The following is an 8,508-nucleotide window of genomic DNA, read 5'->3' on the forward strand; positions in this document are numbered from 1 at the left end:
GCGGCTTTTTAAAGCTGCACCAAAAGAGACACGTGGCGGCGGGATCACATAGATCCCCTGAGCCACCGCACACTTCCTCCCCGGCACGATCAGATGCCGGGGGGAAGCCACTGACAGGGAAGCGAGGCAGCCAAACTGTGCATGTGTGAGCATGTGCAGTTCGGCCAGGAGCCGGGATTGCTACAAACAAAGAGCGTGCCAGCGATCCCATGGCCGCGCTTGATGCGGCGTCCCAGGTAAGTCCTCCTATGGGGGTGGTTCTTTTTTACAGCGCGTTATTGGCCTGAAGGGATGGATCGGGGACGGGTGCGAGCCGATTCCCAGATGTTGCGGTGTGCTCACGTCCATTTGCTGAACCCCCGATCCGTCCCTCTCCCGGGCCAAAATCTCCCGTGTGACCGGGGCCCAAATAAGTGGAAACAACAATCTATTCCATATCTTTAAGGCAATGATTAAACAAACAAAGAAACAAACAAACAAAGGTCCCGATCATACGCAGATTTTGCCGCGAGATACTCACGAATGCCCCCCAGATTTTATGGGTGCGTTCACACGGACACATCTGGCAAGCGTCCTGCACCCGCCGGCAACCCATCGCAGTAATCCAAAGAAGCGGAGTAAAAAACAACCAGGGAAAGTCCACTATCAAACAAGGTTGGAACAGGCAGAGGATGGAGTTGCCAGTGTGATCACCCCAGCGCGCTCCAATTGCGTCACTTATCCCTCGAGGAAGCACACGGGAAGCAGGCTGCAAGGAAAACAATCCACTTCACCCGCCATTGCGTCGGATCACGCAGCGGCGGGTCAAACTACCGCAGCAGGCTCGCTTCCCCCCCACACCGTGTTTTCCGGCATGTGTGACGGGGACCAAAGTTTGGTATGTCTGGACTATGAACAAGACAACTGTCAAGTGCCTTGACAGATACTGGAGTGCAGGGGTCATTTCGTGGGAAAAGAGGCACAGGAGCTAATTTGCACAACTCATTAGCATAACTTATTTGCATATGCCACACCCCCGGACAAAGGGCAGGCATGCAAGCATGCCTGGGTTCCCTGCCTGATCTTCTTCAGGTGTCCCACAGGCAGGGAACCCAGGCATGTTTAAAATGCCTTTCTTACCCTTTCCCCTCCCCCTTCCCCGAATTTCTCTGCAAAAGCGGAGAGGCTCGGGGGGGAAGGGGGCATGTCTGCCTGTCTGCCCTTCTCTTCCCCAGCCAACCCAGCAGGCCATGGCAGGCTGGCTGGAGAAGCAAAGGGTAGGCATGCAAGCATGTCTGGGTTCCCTACTCCTGGGCTTGTTACTCCCGGAACGCCGTTCCGGCTGGTTTTCCCTCGAAATGACCCCTGCTGGAGTGTATTTAGAACTTGTGTTTCTTATGTTCCTTGAAGGTTCTACGATTTGAGTTGCATTCTTGTGATTAATGAGGAGAAGGTTGGTTTATTTACACACTAGTCTTTTTCTTTTACTTTGTTACTGCATTAGGAGTTTATGTATGGTTATATAGAATTCTATCTGTCTTACTGACCTTTAAGTCTGAGATACTAGTCTGACATGTATTTTACGAAACGTCTGGTACTGTGTTTAATGAGAAGTGAAATACAGGTATTTCAAAAGCAGTAACAAGAACAATTAGATGCATATACCCAGGGGTCGTTTCGTAGAAAAAGAGCTAGGGGAACTCATTAGCATAACTCATTAGAATATGCCACACACCCTGACATCAGGGGCCCGGCGGTGGACCTGCAAGGCCAGCGGGAGTGCAAGGAAACCCCGCGAAGGCCCTCCCTGGCCCCAGGCAGGCAGGGGTGGGGAGAGGCAGGGAGGAAGCAACTTACCCTCCCTCTTCTCCTGCCTCCTCCTGGCTGAATGAGGGCCGGAAGCAGGGGTGCCCCTCCCCCCCGTACCTCACCCGGGGGAACTGCGATCCCCCGCGATCCCCCCCGAATCGACCTCTGCATATACCCATAAATCTTCCCGAACACTTCTTTCTCAAAATTGACTCAATGATTCCATCCTTTATTTGGCACGATAATCAAAAACCAAGAACTGTAACACCCGGCTGAAAAAAGGAGGGTTCATACTCCCAAAATGTAAGGGTCTGCCACAGAATAATTCATGCAGAGCAGCAAAAACAGGAAAATCCCTCCGGCACTATTTTGGTGTGGGAAAACATAAGAACATAAGAGATGCCAATGTTGGATCAGGCCAAAGGCCCATCCAGTCCAACACTCTGTATCCCACAGTGGCCAGAAATACCAGTGCCATCAGGAGGTCCACCAGTGGGGCCAGGACATTAGAAGCCCTCCCACTGTTGACCCCCCCCCAAGCACCAAGATGACAGAGCATCACTTGCCCCAGAGTCCCTATCTATACCTTGTGGCTAATAGCCACTGATGGACCTCTGCTCCATATGCTTATCTAATTCCCTTTTGAAGCCATCCATGCTTGTAGCCACCACCACTTCCTGTGGCAGTGAATTCCAAGTGTTAATCACTCTTTGGGTGAAGAAGGACGTCCTCTTCCTTTTATCCGTTCTAACCCGACCGCTCAGCAATTTCATGGAGTGCCCACGGGTTCTTGTATTGTGAGAAAGGGAGAAAATTACCTCTTTCTCTACCTGCTCTTTCCCATGCATAATCTTATAAACCTCAATCATGTCACCCCTCAGTCGTCGTTTCTCCAAGCTAAAGAGCCCTAAGCGCCTTAACCTTTCCTCATAGGGAAAGTGTTCCAACCCTTTTATCATTCGAGTTGCTCTTTTCTGCACTTTTTCCAAAGCTATAATATCCTTTTTAAGGTGTGGTGACCAGAATTGCACACAGTATTCCAGATGAGGTCGCACCATTGATTTATATAGCGGCATTATGATATTGGCTGATCTGTTTACAATACCCTTCCTAATAATCCCCAGCATAGCATTGGCCTTCTTTATTGCAGTCACACACTGTCTCGACATTTTCAGTGAGTTATCTACTACAACTCCAAGATCTCTCTCTTGATCAGTCTCTGCCAGTTCAGACCCCATCAACGTGTATTTATAGTTAGGATTTTTGGCTCCAATGTGCATCACCTTGCACTTGGCCACATTGAACCCCATTTGCCATGTTGACGCCCACTCGCCCAACTTTGACAGATCCCTTTGGAGTGCCTCACAATCCTCACTGGTTTTCACCACCCTGAACAACTTCGTATCATCCGCAAATTTAGCCACTTCACTGCTTACTCCCAACTCCAAATCATTAATGAACAAGTTAAAAAGCAGTGGACCAAGTACTGATCCCTGTGGTACCCCACTGCTTACACCCCTCCACTGGGAGAACTGCCCATTTATACTCACTCTCTGTTTTCTATTAATTAGCCAGTTTTTGATCCATAAAAGGACTTGTCCTTTTATCCCATGATTTTTGAGCTTACTTAGGAGCCTTTGATGAGGAACTTTATCAAAAGCTTTCTGGAAGTCAAGGTAAACAATATCTATTGGATCCCCCTTGTCCACATGTTTGTTCACCCCCTCAAAGAACATTAACAGGTTAGTGAGACAAGATCTTCCCTTACAGAACCCATGTTGAGTCTGCCTCAATAGGTTTTGTTCATCTATGTGCCTACTAATTCTTTCCTTAATAATGGTTTCCACCAATTTACCCGGTATCGACGTCAGACTGACAGGCCTGTAATTTCCCGGATCTCCTCTGGAACCCTTTTTAAAGATGGGAGTGACATTAGCTACCTTCCAGTCCTCAGGAATGGAGGCAGATTTTAAGGAGAGATTACATATTTTTGTCAGGAGATCCACAAGTTCACAATTGAGTTCTTTCAGAACTCTTGGATGTATGCCATCTGGGCCTGGTGATTTATCAGTTTTTAAGTTGTCTATCAGTTTTAGGACCTCCTCTCTCGTCACCTCAATCTGACTCAGGTCTTTCAACACCCCTCCCGAACTCAGCGGCTCTGGAGTGGGCAAGCACCTCTCATCTTCCACAGTGAAGACGGAGGCAAAAAATGCATTTAGCTTCTCAGCCATTTCCCTATCATCCTTCAGTACTCCTTTTACCCCTTGGTCATCCAAGGGCCCCACTGCCTCCCAAAAAACAGTTGTGGGGGGAGACAGGAGCCCCCCCGTGGCAGTGTTTCTAGACTGTTCGGGCTCTATTTTTTTGAAAGTCATTCCCTGTAGTTGCTGCATGACTGTGGGAACCTGAGTTGAGTCCAGGGACTCAACTCGTTAAAAAGCCAAACTTGTAGTTTGGACCTTAGTGGCACAAGCAAAATGTTGGCAAGAGTCACCTTCCAATTCTGTTTGCTAAGACTGCAAATAGAAAAATCTTTATGTTCTACGGTTGCCAGCCTACAGGTGGGGCCTGGAGGTCTCCTGGAATTTCAACTGATCTTCAGAGGACAGAGCTCAGTTCCCCTGGAGAAACTGGCTGCTTTGGAGGGTGGACTCTTTGGCATTATACCACGCTGAGGTCCCTCCCCTTCATACCTCCTGCCCTCCCCTGGCTCCACTTCCCCAAATCTCCAGGAATTTCCCAAGCTGGAACTGACAATCCTGTGCCAATTCCACTAAAAGAGTCTGGAAAGAAGTTCATCTAGCCCAGAAACCAGATGCGCTTTGGTGTAACTCTAGAGAGCTAGCCTGGTGTAGTGGTTAAGAGTGGCAGACTCTAATCTGGAGAAGCAGGTTTGATTCCCCACTCCTCCACACGAAGCCTGCTGGGTGACCTTGGGTCAGTCACAGTGCTCTCAGAATTCTCCCCGCCCCACCAGCCTCACACAAGGTGCCTGTTGTGGGGAGAGAAAGGAAAGGCGATTGTAAGCCATTTTGAGACGCATGAACACATGAACTAGGGCAGAGAAAAGCGGAGTATAAAAAACAACTCTTCTTCTTCTAATATTAAATTTAGAGACAAACGCTTCATGTTGATGATGTGGGCCAAATCTAGAATTACGTCATTAATAGGGGTGCCATTCGTTTCTCACCGAACCTGCTTGGTAGATGAACTTAACCAGTTCGACAACTCACAGTCAGACTGTGAGCTGGCCAGGGATATGTTTGAATTGCATTGGGTAACTCAAACAGAAGCTGGCTCTCAAGTGATTGGGGGGATCAACTTGGAATAGGGTCCTGATCCACCACCACCCCTCAAGTAAAACAGGTTCATAGTAAAGTTGCAAAAGGGAGAAGAGAAAGAGCTGCTTTGCTTCAATCCCTTTGCTTCAAGTCAGTGAGGACAGAAGCCGTGTTTTGCTCTGTAACTATGGTTGCCAGCCCCCCAATGGGGGCGGGGTTCCCCCAATTTTCGGGGGCCCAATTCACCCACCCTCCCCCAATCTGCCCACGGCTCTGACGTGCCTGGCACAATGACATCACCCAGAAGTGATGTCATTGCACCGGGCATGTCACAGGGGGGACGCTCTAGCATCCGGCCAAAAGCTCTATGGTGACTAATGCCCTGGAAACGAAGAATCATGTTGGCCTTTTCCATTTGCACTTGCACTTGCAACAATTGATCTTCCATGGAATAGGGTCCTGATCCACCACTACCCCTCAAGTAAAACAGGTTCATAGTAAAGTTGCAAAAGGGAGAGGAGAAAGAGCTGCTTCGCTTCAATCCCTTCGCTTCAAGTCAGTGAGGACAGAAGCCATGTTTTGCTCTGTAGCTATGGTTGCCAGCCCCCCAATGGGGGTGGGGTTCCCCCAATTTCTGGGCCCCCAATTCACCCGCCCTCCCCCAATCTGCCCACGGCTCTGACGTGCCTGGCACAATGACATCACCCAGAAGTGATGTCATTGCCCCGGCCATGTCACGGGGGGGACGCTCTAGCATCCGGCCAAAAACTCTATGGTGACTAGAAGATCCAGAAGAGAATCTTGGGGGGGAACCCTCCCCCCACCAGCAAAAGGCAGGGACCCAAGCCAACAACTTCTGGTGAGAAGAGAAGGGAAATCATCTGGTCCTCTGATCACACACGCATCCCTCCCCCCCCCCACTAAATCGGATGCATCTCTGCAAGTGGGGGGGGGAGAGCAACAAAGTTTCCAGGATGGTAGATCAGGAGAACCCAACTTCCCCCAGGAGTGGAATATGGGACTGAGTTGCAAATTCAGAAGAAAGCTGGGCAAGAAAGGCACCACGACACAAAGCAAATCCCTTTTAGACCTTAGACTTCAAATGCTACTCCCAAAAGGTGATTCTTCTTTACAGCTTGTTGGATGCTGACTAGATAGATTCTTTAAATTCAGGTTCTCAGACTCAGGAGGTGGAGAGTTAAGCAGCCAAGAGACAGTTTGACATGCATTATGGATATGTCTGTAATTATCACACCATTTTAGCTGGATGCTAAAAGGCAGATTAATTTTACGCCAGGGTGCTCTAAAGCTTAATCCACTTACTTCGGTATTGGGATATATCCTGGCTTCTCGGAGCCTCTCAAAATGGCAAAACCTCTGGATCCTATCAGCCTTCATGGGGGCTAAATAAATAGACATAGAAAGATGGTCAGTGCCATGCACTGAAATGTAGACTGAAGCAGTACTAGCTCCTAAAGAAAGAGTTGCCTTTAATTAAGCAAAAGATGAGACAACTTGACATTTTGTCTGAATTTGTGGCTCTACTTGAACATTAACAGGTATCGATTTTTCAGTTGTTGACCAACATTTCCTTCCCTTCCTTCCTTTGGCCTATAATCTCTGTTTGGCTTTCCTTCATCAACCTAGATATATAGTAGATGGGGTTGCCAGGTCCCCCATGGCCACAGGTGGAGGGTTGATGTGTAGGGTTGCCATCTCCAGGCTGAGAAACTCCTATAGATTTGGGAATGGAGCCTGGGGAGAACAGGAACCTCAGTGGGGTACAATGCCATAGAGCAGGGGTGTCAAATCGTTTGTTATGAAGGCCGGATCTAACATAAATGAGACATTGTTGGGCCAGGCCATGTGTGTCATAAAACGTAATGCCAGGTAGTGGAGATATAAACTTTATAAAGGACACAAACACAAAGGTGGTTTTTTTACTTAAAATAAAAACATGCTTAAAACATTAGTACTCTTGCAATATTTTGTTTATTTAACAGTGTCTGGTAACTGACACCTCTTGCTCCGAATTATTGCACCAAAATGTCTGTGCTGCTATCTTGAGTGTGCTGTTCAAGTGTATATCTGTAAGCTGCAAACCTACTTTTGATTTATTGACATTCACTACAGAAATCTCATGCTCAGAGTTCTGAGCCTAGGGCCCAGAGGAAAACATGAAATGGCTGGACATTGTGAGCTTTTGTACATAAATTGCTTCGTGTGCTGGTCAGGAACATAAGAAGGCACCATGACACAGTCTGAGGGCTATGTGTTTGTCTACAAAACTATAGTCTTCCTCAGTGGTCAGTATCAGCCTACTATCTGGGAAGTCTAAGTTCAAAATCCCCAAAAGAAATGTGCTGGGTGAACTTGGTCTGGACACACACTCTCAGCTTAATCCACCTAAAGGGGGAGGGAACCTAGTTGCACCCAGGAGAGCCACAGCATAACAAGCCTAACAAAACACACACACTGTAGCAAGGCACACAAAGTTCATAACTTGGATAAAACTTTGTTTGTCTTAAAGTTGCTGTATATTTCTCCCCTGTGATGGAGGCAGCCAAGCAAAGCAAGCTCTGCTTCCTTCCCTCCCTCCCTTTGGGGAGGAGCCTCAGCCAATGGAAGGGAACAAAGGCTTGTCTTTCTCTCCTGTGCGATTGAGGCAGTCTAGCCAGGAAGCAAGCTCTGGCTCATTCCCTCCCTCCCCCTGGAAGGGGGAGGGGAGGAGCCTCAGCAAGTGCAGGGAACAGAAGCTTGCCTATCTATGTCTCCTGAGTGATTGAGAGAGTCCGGCAAAGCAAACTATGATGATACAGCAGCAGCAGCAGCAGAACTGGAAGAAGAAGCAGGAGACAGCCAGTTCCACTGTGGGCCTGATAGAAGCCCTCCAGGGGGCTGATCCGGCCCCTGGGCCACATGTTTGACACCACTGCTGTAGAGTACACCCTCCAAAACATCTGTTTTCTCCAGGGGGACCGATCTCTGTAGTCTGGAGATGAGCTGTAATTCCAGGGGATCCCCAAGTCCCACCTGGAGTCTGGCATCCTTCACAGCAAACATCAAGGGAAGACATCAGTCTCTATGCCCTGTTTTTTGACCCTCCAGATTGACCGGTTGGCCACTATGTGAGACAGGAAGCTGGATTGGATGGACCAATAGTCTGATCCAGCAGGGCTTTTACTATGTTCTTATGTAATCTCAGGACTTTTTTTGTAGAAAAAGCCCAGCAGGAACTCATTAGCATAACAGGTCACACCCAACAGCAGACACACATTAGCATATTAGGCCACACCCCTGACAGCACAGCTCATTAGCACATTAGGCCGCACCCCCATGTTACCAGAAGTGTGGTCATCCAGCCACACCCACCTTTTGCTTCTTATTCTGTTTACCTTGTTTGTTGTCAAAACCCAGGGCTTTTTTTGTAGCAGGA

General features: G+C 48.4%; 1 protein-coding gene across 1 annotated transcript in view; it reads left to right on the plus strand.

The window, feature by feature from the left end:
• The window catches only part of LOC107106964 (PCTP-like protein), a 27,597-nt gene that overhangs the window by 8,995 nt on the left and 10,094 nt on the right, over positions 1 to 8,508 (plus strand). The window lies entirely within an intron of this gene.

The sequence above is a fragment of the Gekko japonicus genome, unplaced genomic scaffold, assembly GCF_001447785.1.
Source record: "Gekko japonicus isolate JY-2015 unplaced genomic scaffold, Gekko_japonicus_V1.1 scaffold4578, whole genome shotgun sequence".
Classification (NCBI taxonomy): domain Eukaryota; kingdom Metazoa; phylum Chordata; class Lepidosauria; order Squamata; family Gekkonidae; genus Gekko; species Gekko japonicus.